Source organism: Equus przewalskii, chromosome 29 (assembly GCF_037783145.1).
Source record: "Equus przewalskii isolate Varuska chromosome 29, EquPr2, whole genome shotgun sequence".
Classification (NCBI taxonomy): Eukaryota; Metazoa; Chordata; class Mammalia; order Perissodactyla; family Equidae; genus Equus; species Equus przewalskii.
Window position 1 is genome coordinate 33,617,845 of NC_091859.1, and position 21,729 is coordinate 33,639,573.

A 21,729-nucleotide genomic window follows, 5' to 3' on the forward strand; every position below is an offset into this window, starting at 1 on the left:
TGGCACAGTGCTTGTTGAATGAATGAACGAGTGAGGGGTCAGCTCATGCTTACTGAGCATTGCTGTGTGCTTGGCCCTGTGCTAAGTACTTGTACATTCTAGGAGTCAGTCCTCCCCAAGACCCTGTGAGTTAGTGGTTTATTACCCTCATGACACAGAGGAGGAAACTGAGCACAGAGAGCTTGAGTAACTCCCCTGAGGTCACACAGCTAGCACGTGAGAGCAGTGGGATCAACTGAGGACTCTGACTCTCCTGCACCATTGAGCTGCCTGGAATAGGTGTGGCTGTACCTGTACCAGATGAGGCAAGACAAGAGTCTGATGTGTCTGCTGTCCAGAGTGTCACCAGCCCTGGGACTTTTGCCGGTGTCATCTCAAACAGGCCCCTGCAGCTCTAGGGAGCCCTCTGTCCTGGCTCAGCCTCGTCCTGGGGCACAGATTGGGGGAGGCCTCAGAAGCTGGAAGGGCCTGGGGCAGCCGCTCTGCTTGCCCTTGGGAGAAATGCCTCCTGGGTCAGGGTGGGAATGGGGCCCGTGGGTGGAGGTGGTGGGGCCAGACTCCTGGCTGTTAAGGCAGGGGGTGCCTCGCAGCCAGACCCCCCCTCCCTGAGAGTCCTGGGGCGGGGGTGGGTCCTGCTGAGGCCTGGCGGGGAGCAGTCACATTTTTGCCTGAGGAAGCTGATCAGTTATCACGGGGACCAGATTCCCGGGGGTGCGGGCAGGGATGAAAACCACCTCAGGCAGAGGCAGAGGGAGGAGGCCACGTCTTAATCTCTGCTGGCAGCATGCTCCTGCCCACCCCCTGCCCGGATACTGAGGCCGCCATGAGGATTAATGAGTGAATACATGCAAAACACTGAGCGGCGCCTGGCACAGAGTAAATGCTTATTAAATGTTCACAGACATGTACGGGAGCCTACAACACTGGTTCATGCTGACAGATGGGCTGTGTTGTGAGGTAGTAAGCTCCCTTTCTCTGTAGGCAATCAAGCACCCGCAGGAGAGTTTGGTTTTCCAGGTCTAAGGGGGTCTAGGGTTCTCCCTGGCTTCTAATCAGGGCTTCCTATGGGCAGGGATTTGCCGCCCATTAATTACACATGTTACTGTGTCAGTCTTCTCTCTCAAATGCCAGGGCCGTGCTAGGTGCTCCATAAATGCTGGCTGAACGAGTGAGCAGCCCTGCAAGGTTGTCATCACAGGTTGGTTTTTTTTTAAGATTTTAATTTTTTTCCTTACATAGTTGTATATTCTCCATTGTGGGTCCTTCTAGTTGTGGCATGTGGGACACCGCCTCAGCGTGGTCTGATGAGCAGTGCCATGTCCGCGCCCAAGATTTGAACCAACGAAACAGTGGGCCACCTGCAGCAGAGCGTGCCACCTTAACCACTCGGCCACGGGGCGGCCCCTCATCACAGGTTTATGGATGAGAAATGGAGGCTCAGAGACTGAGGGAAAGACTCAGTGTCAGCCCACGGCGCAGAGTCAGGAGACCTTCCAGGGCCGTCCTAGGAGGAGGTGGTATCAGTGCCGTGGAGAGATTCGCTTTTCTCCGGCCGCTTCTCGTTCCTCTCCCCACTCCACTCTGTGCTCCTCAGGGAGCCGCTCAGCCAACTCTGCCCCCGACCTGCCTCTCCCGAGCGCGCCCCAGGCTCCCCGCCTCGCGGCTGTGCCACAGACTGCCCTCTCTGAACCTGTTTCTTCGTCTGCAGAACGGAGGCGCCTTTCCCAGTGCTAGCACGGGAAGCCCCGCATTCCGGGGACGCCCTCAGTCCGGGAAAACCAGGACAGGTGGTCACCCTACAGATGGGGAAAGTAAAACCTCTCCGAGGCGCGTGTGGACGTCGCCGCGCTGGGGACATCAGGCTGCGGCTCCCGACGTCGAGCGGGGCGAGGGCTGCGCCGAGGCTGCATCCCGGTGCCGCCCCTTCCGCGGTGTCCCCCGCGTGCGGCGGAGCTCCCCGGGCCCGCGTCCCCGGGTGTTCAGAGAAGGACTAGCGCGACCGGGCGGGCGGAGCACGCGGGGTCCCGTGGCGGCGCGGCCTGGACCCGCCCGGGGCGCCGGCGGTTCGCGTTGTGCGTGCTGAGCCGCGTCCGGAGCTGCCGGCCGTCCCGGGGGCTGTACATCGGGCGGGGGCCCAAAGCGGCCAGTGGGCCTCTTACCTTGGCCTTGGGCCTTTTTTCACCCCAAGCATCAGATTTTGGGTAAAAGCGGGCCCCGGTTCTCCCAGGGGTGTGAGGAGGACGGTGTCCGCCAGGGGGCGCCAGAGCACCACGCGGCGGTCCGGGCTCCCGCGCCGCCTCCCGCCCCTCCCTAGTGTGGGAACGCTCCGCCCCCTCCAGGCCCGGGGTGTCCACCGCTCACTTGTTTAGATACAGGCTTCGCCGGGTGCCAGAGCCGGGGGAGACGCCTGACTTCATCCCGTTCAATTTGATAATGTTTGGGGGAAGCGGGTGTCCTCGTCTCTGACACAAACGAGGAAACTGAGGCACCGCGAGGTGCAGTCACACAGCAATGGGTGAAGCCCCAGGGATGTCTGACCCCCAAATCTGTGCCAACGGCCTCTGAGAATCACAGAATCTAGTCTTAGAGGGATCTTACAATCTTAGAGGCTTAAGAGGCTAGACTCAGAAATTTTTATTCAAGTCAAACACCTGTTAAAAAATTTTTATTTGTTTAGGTTGGAAAATGCAAAAGTCAAAGTCAGCCCCCTTCCCCCAGGTTGTTCCCTAGACAGCCACTTTCCCTCCCTGGAGGCGACCACACCTACAGTTTCTGGGTTCTCTTCCCATATGGAGACTCATCAAATACTAGAATTAGAGATGTACAGGTGACCTGGTCTCCTAGGTGGGCCCCAGCTGCGTCTAGCCCCCAGCCCTCAGGCTCCTGCGGGTATGACCGTCACAGCCTGGGCGAATCTAAGGATCTTTCCTGGCTCCTGGAGCCCCCCAGCTTCAAGCCCAACCTTCCCTTTAGAAGGGGCTGGTGGCACTTAGGAGGGTGTCCTCTCCAGTGGGGAGGCTGGGCTGGCCTTCCCTCTCTGCCCCTCCTTCTCCAGGGGTCCTTGTCCCAGGAAGGCCCGACCCATTCCTGGTGGAAACCCTCTTCCTGTTCCTTCCCAGGAGGGAAGAGCTGAAGTGCCCCATAATGGGGCGGGCGCTGGGTGCTAAGGCTGGACTCCCTTCCCCGTGGGGTTGCTCTGCAAGCTGAGGTCTTGGGGCTGGTGGGTTCCCCAAGGAAAGGCCTCGAGATCTCCCCTCTCTCCACCTGTTACAGAAGATCTGGGTTTGAAGGCCAGCCTTGCTCAGCTTGGATGTCTCCTTTTTCAGAAGCCCTCGCTGCTCCCTGGGCCAGGGCCCCTCCGAGCACCCCTCTCCTCTGCCAGCGCTCTTGTCTCACTGGATTGTAATTTCCTCCTGTTTGTTGGTTTCCGCCTCAGAAGGTGGGCCCTGGGAGCACTGGGCTCTGCTGGATTCGGTGTTTTCTTTCCAGTGTTCAGCACAGAGCAGACACTCCACAAATACACACTTAACCACACTTTTCACAAAAATCCACAATTTCCCCTCTTCTGTGCCCACTGGAGGTTACACATCCCTGCCCTCGAGTCAGCCATGAGACGTGCTCCAGCCACTGAAACAGGAGCCGAAGTAATGCAGGTCACCTCTGGGTGGAAACCTTTCACAACTGGTGCACTATTCTTCCAACCCCCTTCATCCTGAGCAGGGACAGGAAGTTCCAGGTGGGTTCCTCGGCAAGGATGGCATGGGGCAGAGCCCTGTCCCCCCCCTTCTAATGGCCACGTTTCTCCCAGGAGTGAGAAATAGACCTTTTGTTGTTTCCAGCCACTGAGATTGGGGGCTGTTTGTTACACAGTTTAACCTCGTCTATCCTGACTGATAACGATCCAGAAAATGGGGATTAGGACAATACCTTTGCCCTTTCTGCCTCCCTGGGGAGCTGTGGTCATCAGGAGATGTGTGCTGTAGGGAGCAGATTCTCGCCCACCCTCTCGTCCTCTCCTGCTGTGTGGTGGGTCTTGATGCCTGCTGATGGTCTGCTCTCGGGTCAGTGCCTACCCATGGAAGGGACGCGGCACTCGCTCACTCACCCGTCCGTCCCTGTCGCGAAGATGTTGATAGTAGCTACAGTACTGGGCTGTGACGAGGAGTAAATGCATTAAGTGTGTAGGGTGCTTAGAAGAGTACTTGGCACGTGGTCTATACTATCTGAGGGTTTCTATTATTATTGTTGACTTTTTTAGTTCATTGAACTAAATTTACTGAGCATCCGCTAGGTTTCCTGGACACTAGCACAAAGCACGCTTCTGCCTCAGGGGAGAAGGCCCAGAAAAGAATGTCAGTGTCAGCACACAGGGCCTCCAGGACATAAGTGCTATGGGGTCTTCCAAGAGGAAGGGACCCTGTGAAGGCCGGTGTGGGGTACCGGGTGGCCTTGTGCCTGGAGATGGAGCTGAGGGGCTGGCTGGGGGCGGGGGTGGCATCAGTTATGTAAGCCCCGCACCTGGGAGCCTGGGTGCTGCTTTGACAGCTCTGTTCCAGCCCCCACATGGAACTCACTCCTCAGCAGCAGTGCTGGGGTGGGGAGGGGGGAGGAGTGTCAGAGCGGCTGCTTCAGGTCCAGAAGCATCTCCCCCACCTTCCTTGGGGAGGAAGACCAGAGACCAGCCTCCAGCGCCAACCCTGGGCATCAGGTGACCAATTTCCAGCCACTGTCGCATCCCTGGTCCAGCCATCTGCTCAGCCCTTTCCTGGAGCCCAGTGCAGCCACATCCGGCTCAGCTCTGGGTGGGGAGGGGCTAGAGGACGGTGGATGGGGTTGGGGGCGGGCTGGGCTGTGTGAGGACAGAGAAAGCCGGCCAGGAAGGGAGACCAGGGAGTCAGACACTAAGGAGAGAGGATGGAGGGGAGGGAAATGGCTGCAGGGGCAGTCGCCTTCGGGGCAGGAGGTGGAGGCCCAGGCTGAGCCCCTCTGTTGCCTCTGTCCAGTCCTGATCCCTTTTTCATGGAGGAGAACTTGGAATGTTGGAGCCCAAGAGAACCTGGGCAATGTCAGATCACCTCCCTGTGTTACAGCTGGAGACACAGGCCCAGAGAGGGCATGTGACTTGCTCACGGACACAGAGCCAGTTAGGGGCTTACCCAGGGTCAGAACCCAGACCTCTTGGTTCTTAGTCCAGTGCTCCTTGCATGACACCATGCTGCCTTTTGGGGCCTTGGGGCCTCCTGTTGTATTGGGAAAGCCTGATCTAAGGGGTGGCTGTGGGGCTGCCATTGCTGATGTGTGTAACCCTGTCCTCTGTCCTCATTCTCTCACCTCTGTCTTCCTCCCCTTTCTACGCGGCTGACCCTGCAGGGGAAGGGGTGGCAGCCAAAGAGAGTTTTATTTTAGCCTTTCTACCTGCAGGACCCAGGGCTGGGCACGTTCGGTGCAAAGGTGATGGGAACAACCTCCCCTGCCTCGCCTACCCCACCCTCTTCTCAGAGGCGGAGGGGCCTGGGATGGGGGCCTCTCCTTCAAGGCCTGAGGTGGGCAGCCTCTCAGATGGCTGAGTGATCCCTCCTCGTGGTAGACACCCTCTTGTGTCAATCTCCCCTTGAGTGGGGGCTGATTTAGTGACCTGAGTCTGATAAATAGAATACGACAGAAGGGAGGGGATGTCACTTCTGAGATTCAGTTGCGAGAAGACAGTGGCTTGCCTCTTGGGCTCCCCCTCTTGCTCTCTTGCTTGCTGGGAGCCAGCTGCCGTGCTGAGAGCTGCCTGCCTCTGGCTGACTGTCAGCCGGGACCTGAGGCTGATCCACAGCTGTGTGAGCAAGCTGGGAAGTGAACTGTCCCCAGCCGAGCCTTCAGGTGAGAGCACAGCCCCGGCTGACACCCTGATGGCAACCCTGTGAGGGCCCTGAGCCAGAGCCCAATGAGGCCGGGCCCAGATTCCTGATCCATAGAAACGGGGTTAATAAGTGTTTGTGATTTTTAAGCCACTGAGCTTTGGGAAAATTCGCTATCCAGCCGGGCTAACTTACGCCAACCCATCACCACCACCACCTCCTCCTCCTGAGTCGTCCCACCCTTGCTCTTTCCTCGCCCCATCCCCCAAGACCTAAGGGAGAATTCACCATCTCATGTTCCAGTTCTCTACATTTTTTTGCCTGAACCTGAGTGTGGGGCAGTCATTTCACCGTCTCTGGGTTCACTTTCCTCTGGGTTAAAACCATTTGCTGAGTTGTAACCACTTTCCCGGGTGCGCAGGTCCGTACCGTGTCCAGACCTTCCTCACCTGTTCTTATAACCGCTCAGAGATGTATCTGGGATAGGTCTCTCCATCCCCAAATGACAGAGGAACAGACTGAGCCCCAAGGGGAGGCGGGGTTTGCTGGAGTGGAGGACACACAGCGAGGAGGCAGCAGAGCCCAGGCTGGACCTCGGGTCCCCGACCCCAGCTGCAGGGCAGTGTGGGGCATTGTGACTGCGTCGTCTCGGGTGACAGTGATGGGTGAGAGTCAGACTTTGCCTGTGGGACATGCCGCACTGGCTGCCCCTCCGTGTAGCGTGCCTCCCGTGCCGCAGGAGCTGCAGAGCTCCACAGCGCTGCTTCCCAGAGTCTCCTGCAGGTCGCCCTCGGGCTGTGACACCAACCCTGCGGGGAAGAGCACTGCGTGGACTAGAATTGGAACTGAGTTTTGTGGGGAGAGAAACAGGGCGCTGAGCAGCCGTTCTGCTGTGCGGGTCGCAGCAGAGCAGGCGCGGTTCTGGAGCTGGCAGCCGAGCGGCAACTTCTCGATGCCGCAGCTTTCAGGTGGAGGCAGGAGCCACAGCCCCCTGGGTGGCCCAGTTCTGGGCTGTGTTTTGGGCACTTGCTCCTGGGTGCCCAGCCACTTAAAAAAGCCTTTAAGAAAAAAATCTCTTTTTGCCTAGATTACCTAGAATAGATTCTGTTGTCTGTCGCTGAAGCCTGACTGATGTTCACACTTTCTGCGGAGTATGTGGGGCAAGGTCACCAGAAGTCCTAACTCAGCGGTCTCCCCACCCCCACGGAGAATGCAAGGGCGTCTTTCCCTCGGTATCCACACATCAGTCCAGGGGAGCTCTCTGATTGGCTCTGCTGGGTCAGTCCTTCTGTCTCGGACCAGTAACACTTGCCAGAGAGAAGGGGGCGATGATTGATTGTCAGACCTGGGTCATACCCTGTCCTTGTGGTCAGGGGACAGGGCCTGATTCTAGAAGAGGGGATGAGAAAGCTTGGAGCAGACATAAAGCATTAGCTCTAAGTCTGTCTGACACGACTGCCACAGGGAAGCGCTATTAACGAATCCCACGGGGGCCATCGCTGTAATTAAGCCCAGAGAGCAGGAGATTATTACAGGAGTCCCAGAGTCCCTGTTCATGGGGATTCATGCCCGTTTTCCCCCACCACCCTGGAGGGACGCAGACCCACGCCGGCACCCACCCCTGACCATGCTTGGGGTGGGATGGGGGGAGCTGAGGCTCAGAGGTACCCGGGAGGCAGGGAGAGAGGGAGGGAGATGGGGGTTTGGGTCCAGGCCTCCCAGTCCCCATCCATTGCTGGACCAGCAGCCAGACAGACCTGGGCTGTGTGACCCTGGCGGGAGCCTCGGTCTCAACCCCAGTGCTCCCATCGGCAGAGTGATGATGATGAGGGTCTCAGTGGGACAGTGTGTGTGTGAAAGTGCCTACCCTGGGCCTGGTCATAGCAGGCTCCTCCCAGTAATGGTGACGGTGACAGTGACGGTGCCGAGCAACTTTCTCGTTGCCATGGTGACCAGACTTGCGGTGAGTCGGGCTTATTTTAGAACTTGGTCCACACAGCAGCGACTTTGTCCCCAGGCCTCTTGCTGCAGCCTTTGTCCTGCAGGCCTGTCCCCTGATGCCCAGGCCTGGAGGCCCCTGCCCCACCCCTCCTGCCCTCACCTGCCAGCCTCCCTAACTCGGCCTCGCTGGCTGGGCTCTGGCCCTGCCTCCGCTGCAGGCCTGCGGGCGACCTCCCTGGCCTCTGCCTCCTTGCGAAGGGCAAGGAGACGATGTTTCTGCCCGGCTTCCCAAAATGCAGGGAAAATGTCTCTAGCACCTGTGTGATCCAGGGGTCAGCTGGGCCCTCTGCGCTTGGACATCCTGACAGCAGCTCCACCAGCCTACCCCCAAAGGACCCTATAGTTTCCAGAGCCTCAGGCTCCTGCTTCCTCTGACTTACTGGGGCTTCTAGAGCTTGCCCATCTCACACGCTCTCTCTGTTATGCGGACATCAACCCAGATGTGGAATTTGGCCTTTTCCTCAGTTTTCACAAAATCCCTCTCTCCCACATGGGGCAGCAGACGATTGAGGATTGGCAGGAGGGTGGACGTGGGGGAGGGTTTGCACTGAACCCCAAACCACAGCTTCACATTTTCTATGAGGGGCCCCTGTTCTTACTGTCCCCTTGCCACTGCCGCCCAACCAGGCCCGTCCCACACAGGTCTGGGCGGGGCGTGCTCTCTCGCTTCCCAGCCCACGTGCAGTTCCCTTCACCCTTCTGCTGAGCCGCTCCCAGCCCCCACTCTGCCCCCGGCTCGCCTTCCCGTGTCCAAACCCATCAGGGCAGGAACACAGCCCTCGCCAGGTCCCCCCACCTCCTTGGAAGGCAGCCCCCAGTCTTTCCAAACAGGGGAGGAGGGACTGGGGAAACATCCTTTGCTCAAGGACCAGTTAGTGGCAATTCCCCACCTGTCATTTTTCTGTTCTCCTATTTTCCCGTTCACCACCTCAGGAGCAAGGGCGAAGCGGGGAAAGGTTTAGGATTCCCCCAGGCAGAGGGGCCCAGGCGCAGACCACTGTCTCCTATGCAACCCTATCCCTGCCTCTCGGACAGGAACTGAGAGGCGTGTGGAAATAACTCTGCTCCTAGCCTGGGAACCACTGCTTGCCTGATGTCTGTCTGTCTGTCCATCCGTCCATCCATCTTACCCATCGATCCACCCATTCATCCATTCTTTCATGCATCCATTCGCCCACCCACCCATCTATCCATCCATCCATTTGTCTCTTCATTCGTCTACCCATCCATACATCCATCGATCAATTGATCTATCCACCCATCCAGTCATCCATTTGTCCATCCATCCATCCATCCTTCCATCCTTCCATCCTTCCATCCTTCCATCCGTCCATCCATCCATCCATCCATCCTTCCATCCTTCCATCCATCCATCCATCCATCCATCCATCCTTCCATCCATTGATCCATTGGTCTATCCATCCATCCATCCATCCAGATACTAAACACTATGTGTGCCTGGGACAAACCAATTAATGTAGCGTATTTAGTTATTTCCTTCTTCCCTCCTTCCCTCCTTCTTTCCCACCTTCCTTGTCTCTCCGCCTCCCCTCTACTTTTAGGGGAAGAACACTAGACTTGGAATTGGAAATCTCATGTTCAAATTCTGCCTCTACCTTACTAGCTATGCAAACTGGATACTTAATTTTTCTAAACATCTCGGAACCTTGTTTTCCTCATTTTGCAAGGTGGGGATGACAGAGCTCTACAGGACTGTTGCAGCCGTACAGCCGAGCCACGTGAGCACCATGCATGGCGTCCAGGGCAGAACAGGCGTGCAGAGGTGTTGGGTGCACCTCCTTCCTTGTGCATCCGTTTCAGAGCAACAAGGCAATGATAAAATGAAAAGACAGGAAGGAAGGATGAAGAATCACCTAGAATCCCACCAGCTTTCTTAGGTTGCCCACTGCCAATTTTCTGTATTTCCTCCCGGTTCTAATTCACATGTAGACCTCCTTTCGGTGCAGTTGTGATCATGTTGTAGATGCAGTCTGGGATCCTAGCACTTCCCCAATATCACATCGCAATGTGTAGATGTCCAGAGAGTGACAAGGCCCTGTGACAAAGGATGCTGGTGAAAAAAATTGTGAGAAACGGGGACTTGGCTTGGGGACGGAGCCTGAGGGAGATAAACAGGCCCTTCTGGGGCTGGGGAAACGCGCAGAAGGTCCCTTGGGGAGTCGCGCTGGAAATGGCCGTGAACCGGCCATGTGACCTCTCTGGACCACGGCTCCCCCACCTTTGAAATGGGAGCATCCAACCAGCTGGTCCCCGAGGCCCCTTGAGGCTCTGAGGTCCTGGGGTCTGTGGCCCATGAGCTGACTGGAATATTTTTGGCACGCCAGGTGCTATGGGGGATAAGATGGGAGGAGGCGAGGAGCTGCCCTCAGTGACCTTATGGTCCAGTTGCAGCCACAAAGCCAGGCCACAAAACTCAATTCGAGAACTAGAATTCAAGAATTATAGGGAAGAAAAGTATGGAATTCCAACCACAGCAGGCAAACAGCTACACCTGAGCCTCCTGTTGTCCAGCTGCTGGAGCGGGACTCCTGCTTCCAGAGACTCCAGGGACAGCAAGAGCTGCTGCGGCCAGGGATGGCACCTTCCTTGCCTCAGTGTCCCTGGGGCCTGGCACAAAGCAGGAGCCCAGCGAGCTGTGGAGAAGGAAGCTTGTATCCACAGCGAGCCCTGGCCAGGAATGTGCTGGAGGAAGGAGCTTGTGCGGAAAGGCCCGGAAGCCTCAGTGTGGGGGGAGGGGGATGTGAGAAGGGAGAAGGGACAGGGCTGCTTGGCCAAAGGCGGGAAAGCCCAGGGGACGTGATCTCTGCCCTCGGGTATTTACAGCTGCTGCCATGCGGGAGATGGATTAGTTGCGTGCTGGTGGCCCGAGGTGCAGGGCTGGGCCAGGGAGGGAGTGAGCCTAAGGCTGCGCTCAGCCCAGGAAGGCCCGAGATCCTAACAGCAAGTGCCACGCCTCCTGGCTGCTTACCACGCACCCACAGGCACTGTGCTGAGCGATCGCTGCGTTAGTGTCTGTTTACTCCTCACAACAACCCTGCCGAGTAGCTGCCTCCGTTGTCCTCATTTTACACGAGGAAATCGAGGCACGGAGAGGGTAAGATACACGTTAGGAAGTGGAGCGCTGGGATTTGAACCCAGGCAGTGGGGCTGTGTGAGCAGAGGTGAAGAGGGATGGACGAGGGCAGGGGAGGGGCTGGGTGAGATGGCTCCTGAAGTCCCTATGGCTTTAGAGGCTCATCAGGGAGGGTTCCCTGGAAGAGGCGCCCCGGAGCTGGACCTGGAAGGCTGGGGAAGATCAATGGAGAGGAGCACCCATTGGTCCCCAGGTCAGGGATGTGGTAGGTGAAATGTGGCATGGGTGTGAAGGTGGGCCGGGGGACCAATGGGCCATGGCTAGAACTGCCGAAAGGAGACCCAAAGCCACAGGCCCGGCCCCTTGCTTGTGTTGGAGGGCCCTTCCTATGGGCTAGCCAGCAGATGGGAACAGCATCTCAACTAGCTTCCTCCTCCTGTCCTTCCAGCCCACCCCTTTCCTGTCCAGTCCCTCACCAATCTGATTGAATCCAAATCTGATCAAGCTGCTCTCTGGTCAAGAACCTCCCATGGCTCCCCATTGCCAGAGCAGAAAGCCCAAGCTCCTCTGTTTCGTGTTGTTTCAAGGCCTTCCTGTCTCGCCCTCTCGGGCCCCACCTGCCACCACACACCACCTGTGCACCTTATGGTCTTTTCCCAGTGGACGGGGCGCCATGCCCTAAACACATCTCGTGCTTGTGTGACCGGCTGTGCCTTCGCTCTTGTGCTGGCTGTTTCCGCCTGCCCCTCAAGAGCTGGCCCGCCCTTCCCTCCCTGCTCCTTGTCCTGGGAGGCGGCCTGTGGAGCCAGCTTAGTGGTTTCCCACGGCTGCTGGAACAAATGAGCACAAACTTAGTGGCTTAAACAACACAGATTTACTGTCTTCCAGTCTGGAGGTCAGAAGTCCGAAATCAGTCTCAGGGCTGAGGTCAAGGTGTTGGCGGCAGGGCTGGCTCCATCTGGGGGTGCTATGGAGACCCGTTTCCTTGTCCTTTCCAGCTTCTGGAGGCCACTGGCTTTCCTTGGTTCGTGGCACCTTCTCCTGTCTTCAAAGCCAGCAGTGGAGCATCTTCCAGCCTCTTTGACCCTCAAGTTCCATCCTCGTATCTCTGCTCCCTGCCTCTGACCCTCCTGCCTCCCTCTTTGAGGACTCTTGTGATTCCGTTGGGCCCAAGATAATCCAGAAATCTCCCCATCTCAAAGTCTTTAATTTAATTACACCTGCAAAGTCCCCTTTGCCGTGGAAGGTTCCAGGGATGTGTACATGGATCCCTGTGAAGAGCATCGTTCTGCCCGCCACAGCCGGCATCGAGGGGCTCCCTGGCCTCTGTTTCCCCATTGGGGTTGACCACGGTGTGGTGCAGGCTCACGGGAGATGGACAGCAGGAAGGGAGCGGGGTTGGGGTGCGCGTTCTTGGCTCCCTCCCTCGGGGCTGCCTCAGTTGGCTGCATCCCCGCTGAGGTCACAGCCCCTGTCCCCTCCGTTGGAGCTGTGCCCTCCTCTGGCCAGCCAGGGAAGTGGCCTTTGCTCTCTGGCCCTGGTCCTGCTCAGCCTTGCCCTCCACCCTCACAGGTCACCCTGGTTAATGTCCCTCACTTTCCCCTGGTGGCGTGTGTGGGGCAGGCACAAGTTCGCCGCAAGTGAGGCTCCTGGGGTGCAGATTGAAGGCAGTCCTCACCCTCGGGGCCAAGCCAGCGCCTCCCACACCTCACCCCTGCCCGGCCCTGTGCCTGTGCCACCTTTCCTGCTGGACCCTCACACCCTCAGGCTGGTCCCTCTCCTGAGGCCAGTTCCAATGCAGGAGGCCACCTTCTCCTGGTCAACGGCTCCTTCCCTTCCAGTCCTGCAGCTGCCAGCACAGCGATGGCCCAAGAGCAGGTGCCCACATCCATCCAGGCGGCCGACTCCTCGCCGTGCCCCCACTGGACTGTGAGCTCAAGAGCAGCTGCTGCTCCTTCTTCAGCTCTGTGTCCCTCAAGCCCCACGCGGGCCCTTGGCGAGAGCGGTGGGCCATGGACCTGGAGGTGAAGGAGCCAGAACATCTGGGTTTGAATCCCTGCTTTGCTGTTACTGTGGTCTTGGGCCAGTGACTCGCCTCTCCATGCCTCAGTTTCCACGTCTGTAAAACGGGGCCGGGATGGGGCCTGCCTCACAGGCTCGCTTTGATGGTGAAATGAGATGCTGCGGTGAAGGAGTGGCCTGGTGCCTGGCGGACAGGAGAGGCTCCCCAGTGTCAGCATCAGTGCTGTGCTCCTTGTTCGGGATGCAGGGGACATTGGATTTAATGGAACTGGGAGGCAGGAGAGAGAGAGGAGAGGAGAGGAGCTTGGGAGGGGTTTATGGTGGGAGAGGGGGCAGGGGGGCATGAGGCTGGGGAGTGAGGGCTGCCAGGCAGCGAGAAGGGGAGGCGGAGAGAGCAGAGGGCATCAGCCAGGGTCCGCCTGGCTCGAGTGAGAACTGCTGTCACGAGATGCCACCTGCCAGCCAACTGCTCCCAAAATAGCTGTCCCTGCTGGGGCGGCTGGTGGAGGGGCAGGGCTGGGACCCGTCTGGACACGTCCTGGGGCCCTGGGCTCTAGTGGTCCCAAGTCTGGCAAGGGGCCCCTGTGACCTGTGCCTTGAGTGGCTGCACTGGGGGCTCAGGGAGTCCCTCCTGCAGGGTCTCTGTGTGTGTGTGGTGGGCTGCACGGGGGACAGTGCCTTCCTGGCATGGGGCTGGGGGTGTGCTGGGGACAGGCAGGGAATGGCCATAACAATGATGATCACGGTAGTGATTGTCGTCTTCCTCGTCATCATCAAAAATGAGGCAGGCACAGCCAAGTTGCCCACCCACCCGTGTCCATCCTCCTGCTTCCTTTCAAAAGAACTCAAGTGTGTTTGTGGCAGCCCAGGGAACACACCCACCTCCCAGACTCCTTTGCAGCTAGGGGGACCACGTGATCTACTTCGGGCCCACAAGTGACATCAGCTGGGAGGGCCCCGAGGAAGCTGTTGTTTCCCTGTTTGGTCCCCACCTCTTGGCCTTGGGTGTCTCTGGGCTGGGCTCCTTCTGTCCTGCTGCAGATGGGCCTTCTCCAACTGCCTGGGGAAGCCAGGAGCTGGGCTGTCGTCGAAGGACATACACACTGGCGGCTCATCGGCCTGAGTTTGCTCCCCAGCTCTGCCTTCTCCCAGCTATGTGACCTTCCCAAGCCTCAGCTGTCTCACTGTGAGGTGGGAATAAGAGTGACGGACATTGAGACCCTGCTGTGTCTCTCCCTCCTAACGCACCTCTGGGCCACTAACGGGAAAGGCGACCCTGTGTCAGAGGGTTTGACTGGCTTGTGGAAACGGTTTTGGCGTTTGGTCTACTTCAGCTCAGCAGATGCTCTTTGTGGTTAATGATACTCAGAATATCGGAGCGAGCACATCGACGGTGGTTCTTGATTGCATCGTGTTGCACCTCGTTGACCTCTGCCTGTCGAGGCCAGCGACAGTGTGTCCGATCCACCTCCATATCTCCATCGCCTCGCCCCATGCCCAGCACCTAGTAGGCATTCACCTAGATATGTACTCATTCGTCTGTGTCCACTCATCAAACACCTCCCAGGCTCTGGACTAGGTGCTGGAACAGATAAAACCAAGAACAAACCAGGAGTCCTGATGGACAAGGCCACTGTGTTCCTCTGTGGTGGGCAGATCTGAATTTAACAGGAAGCAACGTCTGGAGCCGAAGGAACAATGCTGCAGTGGGGGAAAGCCAGGCTGCTGTGGGGACAGGAAGGGGGCCACTGTAACAAGTTCTTGGCTGGAAGATTCTAGCACCTGGATTCCTCATCGAGAAAGCCAGGTGTCCAGGTGTGGCGCCACAGGAAAGCCCTCTCTCCTGACCCTTCACACCACTATCCACACGACCTTGTCCATCCCGCCTGTCACTGGATCTCCAGCACCCAGTACTGCTAGGCACCCTGTGGGTGAAGGAATGAGTGAACGAATGAATGAGAGGGCAGCGCCAAGTCTAGTAGGCGAGGCCGACACAGAAACCACCAAGCAGAATATCACCAACGAGTGATGCAATGTGTGCAGAGCACGGTCCGTCCAGGGTGCCTCGAGAAGGGAGCGCTGCCTGTCTCAGCGGGGAGAGGGTGGTGAGGAGCTGGGAGCTTCCCTGAGCTCTGCCGGCAGAATTCTCCGCACCGGCTTCTCCTCAAGGCCCGGCCTGAGCAGCTTTTCCGCATGAGGTTACCTCGCCCCCTCACCTCTTAATCGTCCTCTCACCTCCGTCCTCCGAGCATCTTTATCACCCGAGTTCTTTCTGAGAGTCTTTTCTGAAGGTGAGCTTCGTTCTAAAGATTGTGGTTCCCTCCACGGAGACAAATCCACAGGGCACCGACCTCCTTCCCGGTGCCCGGACTCCCCAGGGGGTCACCAGGCTCCCGCGTGGGCTGCCCCCCCCCCACCCCTTAGGACACCAGCCTGCCCCGAGTCTTCAGCTCCTGGAAGTGATCTCCACGTCGGCGGAGCAGAGCCAGCTCAGGTGGCGATCAGACCAGCCCCGGTCCCCACTCTGGTCCTTCAAGGCTGTGTATGCTCCGAAAAGTCAACAGCCTCAGTCTTCTCAGGCCTCTGTGGGGAGGACAGCCTCCTGCGAGGTTGCCGTGGGCACTGGCCCTGGAGGCGTGTAGGAAAGCGCTCTGTAAACTGCAAAGAGCTGAGCAGATGGGAGCGTTGCTCGCCACGCTTCCTCCGCGCACGAATGGGGGTTCCCAACCCACATGCGTTGTTGCCGCCTCCCCAGGGACCCCCTTCCCCCGCCGGGTTTGCCTCGCTGCCCCTGCCTCTGCCTGAGATTCCGTCACTGAGGAGCTCTCTGTCTGCTTCATCTCTAGTCCTGGGAGAAGAGTGTGGTGGTCCACACCCGGGTCATCAGCTCTTTTGGATGAACCGTCCACAAACTCTTTGGGGGGAAAAGGAAGGAGAAAGTGGGAGGGCAGCTGCGTGGGCTGCCGAAACCCCCGCCTCTCTGCCTCCCCCCAGTTCACCCCGGGGAAGGTGGCCTCTGGGACCTGGCATTTGTGCTCCATAGCTGATCCAGGGGCGCGACCCAGCAGGTTGAATTAAACCACAAAAAGCAACCATACTCTCTCCCTGGTTTCCTCCCCACCCCCTCCTCCCACACATGCTGGGGGCGAAGTTCTCGGCCCCCCTCGATGCCATCAACGGCTTGGGGTCCCACTGATCTTTGCTCTGAAATGTGAGACAGGAGGCAAGGGCATGGTGGAGGGGTCAGCGCAGGGACTCCAGGGCCGGACAGCTGGGCTGGGAGCCGCTGCTCACTTGCTGCATTGCCCAGGAAGGTTACTGACTCTCTGTGCCTCAGTTTCCTCTTCTTCTTTTTCTTTTTTTTTTTTGAGGAAGATTAGCCCTGAGCTAACATCTGCTGCCAATCCTCCTCTTTTTGCTGAGGAAGACTGGCCCTGAGCTAACATCCGTGCCCATCTTCCTCTGCTTTACATGTGGGACACCTACCATAGCATGGCTTGCCAAGCGGTGCCATGTCTGTACCTGGGATCCGAACTGGCGAACTCCACGCCGCCAAAGCAGAATGTGCGCACTTAACTGCTGCACCACCAGGTGGGCCCCTCCTCTTCTCAAAAGTAGGGACCATCAAAGTACCGGCCTTGTATGGTGGTTGTGAGGATTTACGAGGTGGCTGTATCAGAGCCTGGCCTACAGGACGGGCTACATCAGCTTTGTGGTTATTCTCTCTGCTCATTCTGGAGTCCTGGCCATCTTTGTCCCCGTCTGGACCATGACAAGGGCCTCCTCACTGGCCCTCCTGCGAAGGCTGCCCACTGCCTCCGTTTCCTCTTACAGCAGCCACTCATCTTCCTAACCTGCAGGTCTGCTCAGCCATTGCTTTTTAAGACCCTTGGGGACGTTGCATTCATTCATTCACTCCCTCAACACGTATTTGAAGTTCTCCACCCACCAGACTGTGCCAGGTGCTGAAGACACAGCAGCGAATGAGGCCGACGAGGGTCCTGTGGTCCAGCGTGGGATAAGACCATGAGGACTCAACAGGTAGAACCACCAGAGTATAAATACTGTGTATCAGTCATCTATTGTCACAATAATGCCACCTAACAAACAACCCCAAACTCAGTGGCTTCAGACAACAACCATTTGTTCTCGCTCACAAGTCTGCAGATCAGCTGGGGATCACGGGATCCAGCTGGGCTCAGGGGGGCTTGCTCCAGGGCTGCTCCGCAGGCCTCATCCTTGGGCGACTTGGGACATTTCTGTCCCATGAGGATGGTGGGAGGGCAAGGCGGCAAAGAGGAACCTGCAGTGCCTGTTAAGGCTCAGAACTGGGGCTCTCTCACCTCTGCCCACATCCCGCTGGCCAAAGCAAGTCTCAGGGTCAAGGCCCTAGTCAGTGTGGTGGGAGAATGCACCATCCCTGGTGGGCGATCGCACAAAGCCACTGAGAGAAGGTTGTGGCTGCGGGAGGCGGAGAACTGGGAGCCGCGAAGCCGTCTGCCACAGACGCTGCAGGACCCAGAGAGGGTGCTGGGACGTGTAGTCCTGGAGGCGTCCACTGCTCTTGGCTGCCCAGGGTCAGCCTCTCAGCAGCCCATCCTCCTGCCTAGACCGGAAGGAGGAGGCGAGCCAGGGTGGAGAGTCAGGGAAGAGCTTTCTAGGCAGAGGGAACAACAAGCATGAAAGCCCAGAAATGGAAATGAGTTGCTGTGTCCTTGGGACTGACCGGGGGCAGGCGGGACAGTGCAGGGTGTGCTCTCCATCACCCTCGGCACGGGGCCCAGGCTCCTCTGCCCGCCCACAGGGCCTCCACACTCTGGTTTGTTCTGAGCACTCCCGCCTTGGCCTCCCTCGCGCTCTCTGCCGCAGCCACACTGGAACAGGGCGGTTCTCCCAGTGCTCACGCTCCGTCCTACGCTGGGCCATTGGCTGTGCTGTGTCTTCTGCCTGGGACACGCTTCCTCCTCCCCTGGCTAAATGCTACTCATCCTGAGACTAAACTCAGACATCACTTCCTTTAGGAAACCCTCCCTGAGGCCCAAGACTGGGTGAGGTTCTCCTTCCAAGGGTCCCCCAGCCCCCAGCACGTCTCCCATGCAGTCAGGGGCCTCTCCGGAGACTCCACTTGGCACATTGAGTGCCAGCACAGGACTTGGCAAGAAGGCGTGTCCTTAAACATTTGTTGAATGACTACGTGAAGCATAAGTTTGTGCCCCTCTCGGTCCCACACCTGTGATGAAGACAGGCCCGGGCCCAAAGCCTCGGACCCCTGCCCTTCCAGTAGCTCTGACTCGCCTCCACTGCTGTGTTTCATTCTTTTGTGGAACTGGCAGACCTCCACTGAGCCCCGGCCGTGTGGCTGCTGCTGAGGCAGACCGTGGGGTGCAGATGCGACTCAGCCAGACCCCTGCTGTCACGGGGCTGCCTCCGAACAGTCAAATGGGCACGTGACGGATGTCAGGTGGGGTCAAATACTGTGGAGGAAGATAAACCAGGGAAATGGGATGGAGCGAGGTGGAAGGAGTGTTGATTTCTATTTATTATTTTTTAAACTTTTGTTATGGGAAATTTCAAGCATATGGATAGGCAGAGAGAACTGAGCAATGGATCCTCAGGTACCCATCACCCAGCACGGCCGTCGTGTCTCACTTGTCGGGCACCTCATCCCCCACCCCCAAAACTGACTATTTTGAGCAAAGGGGGTGCCTATTTCAGGAAAGATGGTCAGAGGAAGCCTCTCCGAGGCGGGGGCGTTTAAGCAAAGTCCTGCGCGGAGTGTGAGTGGCCATCTAGGGGAAGAATGTTCCGGGTGGGAAGGAGAGCAGGGGGCAGATTCCTGGGAAGGACGAGGGCTGTTGGGTTTGAGGACAAAGGCAGAGCTGGTGGCAGGACACGCAGCTGCAGGCCTGCAGCCAGGGGAGAGAGGAGGAGAGGGGCTCAGACCCAGAACGGGCCCCTGCAGCCGGAGGAGCCTGGGGCAGGGCCACACAGACCTGGTTTGAGTCTCGGGTCTGCGTGGCCTGTGGTCACTGTGAGCCTTGGATGTGTCACTTGTTTCTGAGCCGTGGTTTCCCCTCTGACGGGTGAGCGGGGGTGGGGGACACACTCCCCACTTCCCAGGGTCACGCTCTTCCTTCTCACCGCCACCTTCAGTCCTCACACTTCTAGGGGGCTTCTGGTCCGTTCTGTGCTGCCCGGACGTCTGGTATTGAGAATTCCCGTGAAGGAGCAGGAAACGGGCTGTCTTGTCCCAGCTGCCTGCCTGGCCTCCCAGCCCCGAGTCCACCCTCAGTGTGGCTGGAGGAGCTCGGTTGCCCCCGCACAAGCCCCTCCCCACACCCCCACCCTGACCGGGGCCAGGCCCAGGTCCCAGCAAAGCCATTCTTTGGGAGAAGGATGGATCTGCGTGGGTTCCTCTCCCACCCCTCTTCCCCGTGGTGGCTTCTGGACTGGAAAGGGCAGTCTCCGGTCCAAGGTCTGGGAGTTTAGACTGAGCAGGGCATGGGAAGGCTCCACCTGGTGGAGCTGTGAGATCCCAGCTGAGCCACCTGGCCTCCCTGTTTCTCCGTCAGAGGGGTGGGGATAACGGAACTGCCCTTAGGACTGTTGTGAGAATTAAATGGGGCATTTGGAAGGAACGTGGCCCACGGCTGATTCTGGATCAACTTGCTTACTTGCTGGGTGACCTTACTCCACCTCTCTGAGCCTTGGTGTCCTACTTTGCAAAATAGGGGGGAAGAAAGCTGCCTCGTGGGGTTCTTGGGATAAAGTGAGACTGTGCCTGGAAAGCTGGGTTGGGGGGCCCTCCTGGAATGTTGTTGTGTCCTGTGGTGTCGTCACTGTCCCCCCTCCCCTGCCCCATCCCTTCGTGGGGCTCTTTCTCTTTCTCTCTCAAGTGAGGGAGGCCCTTCCCACCCTTGGCCTCCGTCTGGGCCCAGACCTGATTTCTGCGTTGCCCCATCCCCCGACCCTGTGCAGAGCCCTTGGAGGCCCCCTGCCTCCACTGGAGAACCGACCCAGAGCCCATGGTTGCTGCCCGCGTACCTCTCAGGTGCAGACCTGTCTCAGGGCGTTGTTATGGAGACTCAGGTTGTTTCCTGCACCCAATATCTTCAGAAGCAGGGTCTGTTCTTACCTCTACTGATAAATGAGGAGAGTCAGGAGTCTAAATGAAACCCAGGTCTGTCTGACTCCAAGCCGGTGCTCCTTCTGTTCCTGCTTTTCCATGTGGGCTGTGTGCGTGTGTGGAGGGCTCTGCCCACTCCTCCATCCACCCAGCCTGCGGGAAACAAGAGAGCCGGAAGACGGAACAGGGGCTCTAGTGGCGGACTGTGCAGGTGAGCGAGTGAATGAACGGCTTACAAGCAGGTAAAGGAGTGAATGAGTGAGTGCGTTTGTGGAGGCCATTGTCCTCTCTTTCCAGAGTCCCCCTTTTGCCCTCATGTTCTTCTGGCCCAAACCTATTCACCTCACGCCACGGTTGCCCTCCCCGGCTCTGCCCACCATCAGCCATCCCAGCCTCAGTGGGCAGATCCCACCCTCACCTGCAGCCCACCTGCATCCTCAGGGCGCCTTAAGGGGGTTGCCTTGGCAACCATAAGTTTCCAATTGAAGCAATAAGTTCCTAGCAGGGTTTGCGATGAAGAATGACATGGGGAGAACCAGCAGTGAGGGTTGCCATGGCAACTGGACTATTAAGTCAAACTTAGTGGGTCTCAGTGTGGGGAGATTACCCTCAGCAGGTGGAACAGGCTTGGCCCCCTCGCCAGGCAGTGCTGCCAACGCCAAGCTGTGCATTGATGGTGAGGGAGGCGGCCTGTTGTTTCAGACGACGGTTGATCTGCCCTCTCCAGTTTCCTCGGACGCGTCATGAGCTCCATGCCCGCTTCATGCAGGGCAGCCTCCAGGCGGATGGAGCTCCTGGAGGGTGGCTCTTGTGTCCTCGTTCATCTCCATGTTGGGTTGTGCTTTTTGTCCCTGCCTTGCTGCCCCCTTTCCTTTGTTAGCTGGTCTGTGTCCCTGGTCCCCTTGCAGAGGCCGGCCAGGCTCTCAGGACTGGTGGGCGGGGCTCTGGGCCGGGCTTGGCAGCTGTTGCAGGGTGGGTCAAAAGGATGAGCGCCTCTCTCTAGGGAGGAGGGAGAAACCAAGGCGGGGGGTGGTGAGGAGAGAGGCTGTTCTGATCCCTGCACAGACAAGGCCACGTGGAGGCAATCAGGCCCTTTGGCTTCCTCAGGGCTTGTCTGAGCCCCCCGCGGGATCCCCTTTCAGTGCCTGGTCCTGTGGGGCAATCAGAGCGGGGCTGGCTCCCACGAGACCTGGGTCCCACCTGCCCTGGGCATCTCAGCCCAGGCTTCTGTCTCTGTCCTTCTCTCCTGCTGCAATCCTGTCCTCTAACCTTTGTGTAAAACAGCCTGGACTCAGACCAGGGTCAAACGCGCCCCTGCCTTATGCACAGTGGCCTTGGGCTACATGGTTTTCCCTGACCCCCCGCTGTGGTCCCCTTAACTGTAGCCATCCCAGGGACTCTGCCCTCCTTCCTCATCGCCAGTGTCCTCAGCTCAGCCTCCAGGCCTTTGCACCTGCAGAGTCCCCTGCCTGGGTCACAATCCCCCTAAACCACCCCCTTCTCGCCACCCCTCGTGCCCTGCCTGATCACCCCACTTTTCTCGTTGCTGGTGTCATGCTCTGAATTGCCGTCTGTCTCACTCCTCTACCGCTCCCTCCTGGAACGTGCAGCAGGGCCTGGCCCCCAAAGGCGCCCAGGGA

At 58.3% G+C, this 21,729-nt stretch overlaps 1 long non-coding RNA gene across 4 annotated transcripts; it reads right to left on the bottom strand.

The window, feature by feature from the left end:
• Positions 1-17,025: 17,025 nt before the first annotated feature.
• On the bottom strand, positions 17,026-21,012 carry LOC103543481 (uncharacterized). 4 transcript variants are annotated; one of them, XR_011534533.1, is made up of 5 exons: positions 20,519-21,012; positions 20,099-20,242; positions 18,957-19,165; positions 18,194-18,437; positions 17,026-17,620 (listed from the first exon to the last, which is right to left on the bottom strand). It is a non-coding gene; the product is annotated as an uncharacterized lncRNA (long non-coding RNA). The 4 variants fall into 4 exon arrangements; XR_011534532.1 differs by having other exon boundaries at positions 17,026-17,569; positions 20,697-20,984; XR_011534534.1 differs by having other exon boundaries at positions 17,026-17,569; positions 20,519-20,984.
• Positions 21,013-21,729: the final 717 nt, after the last annotated feature.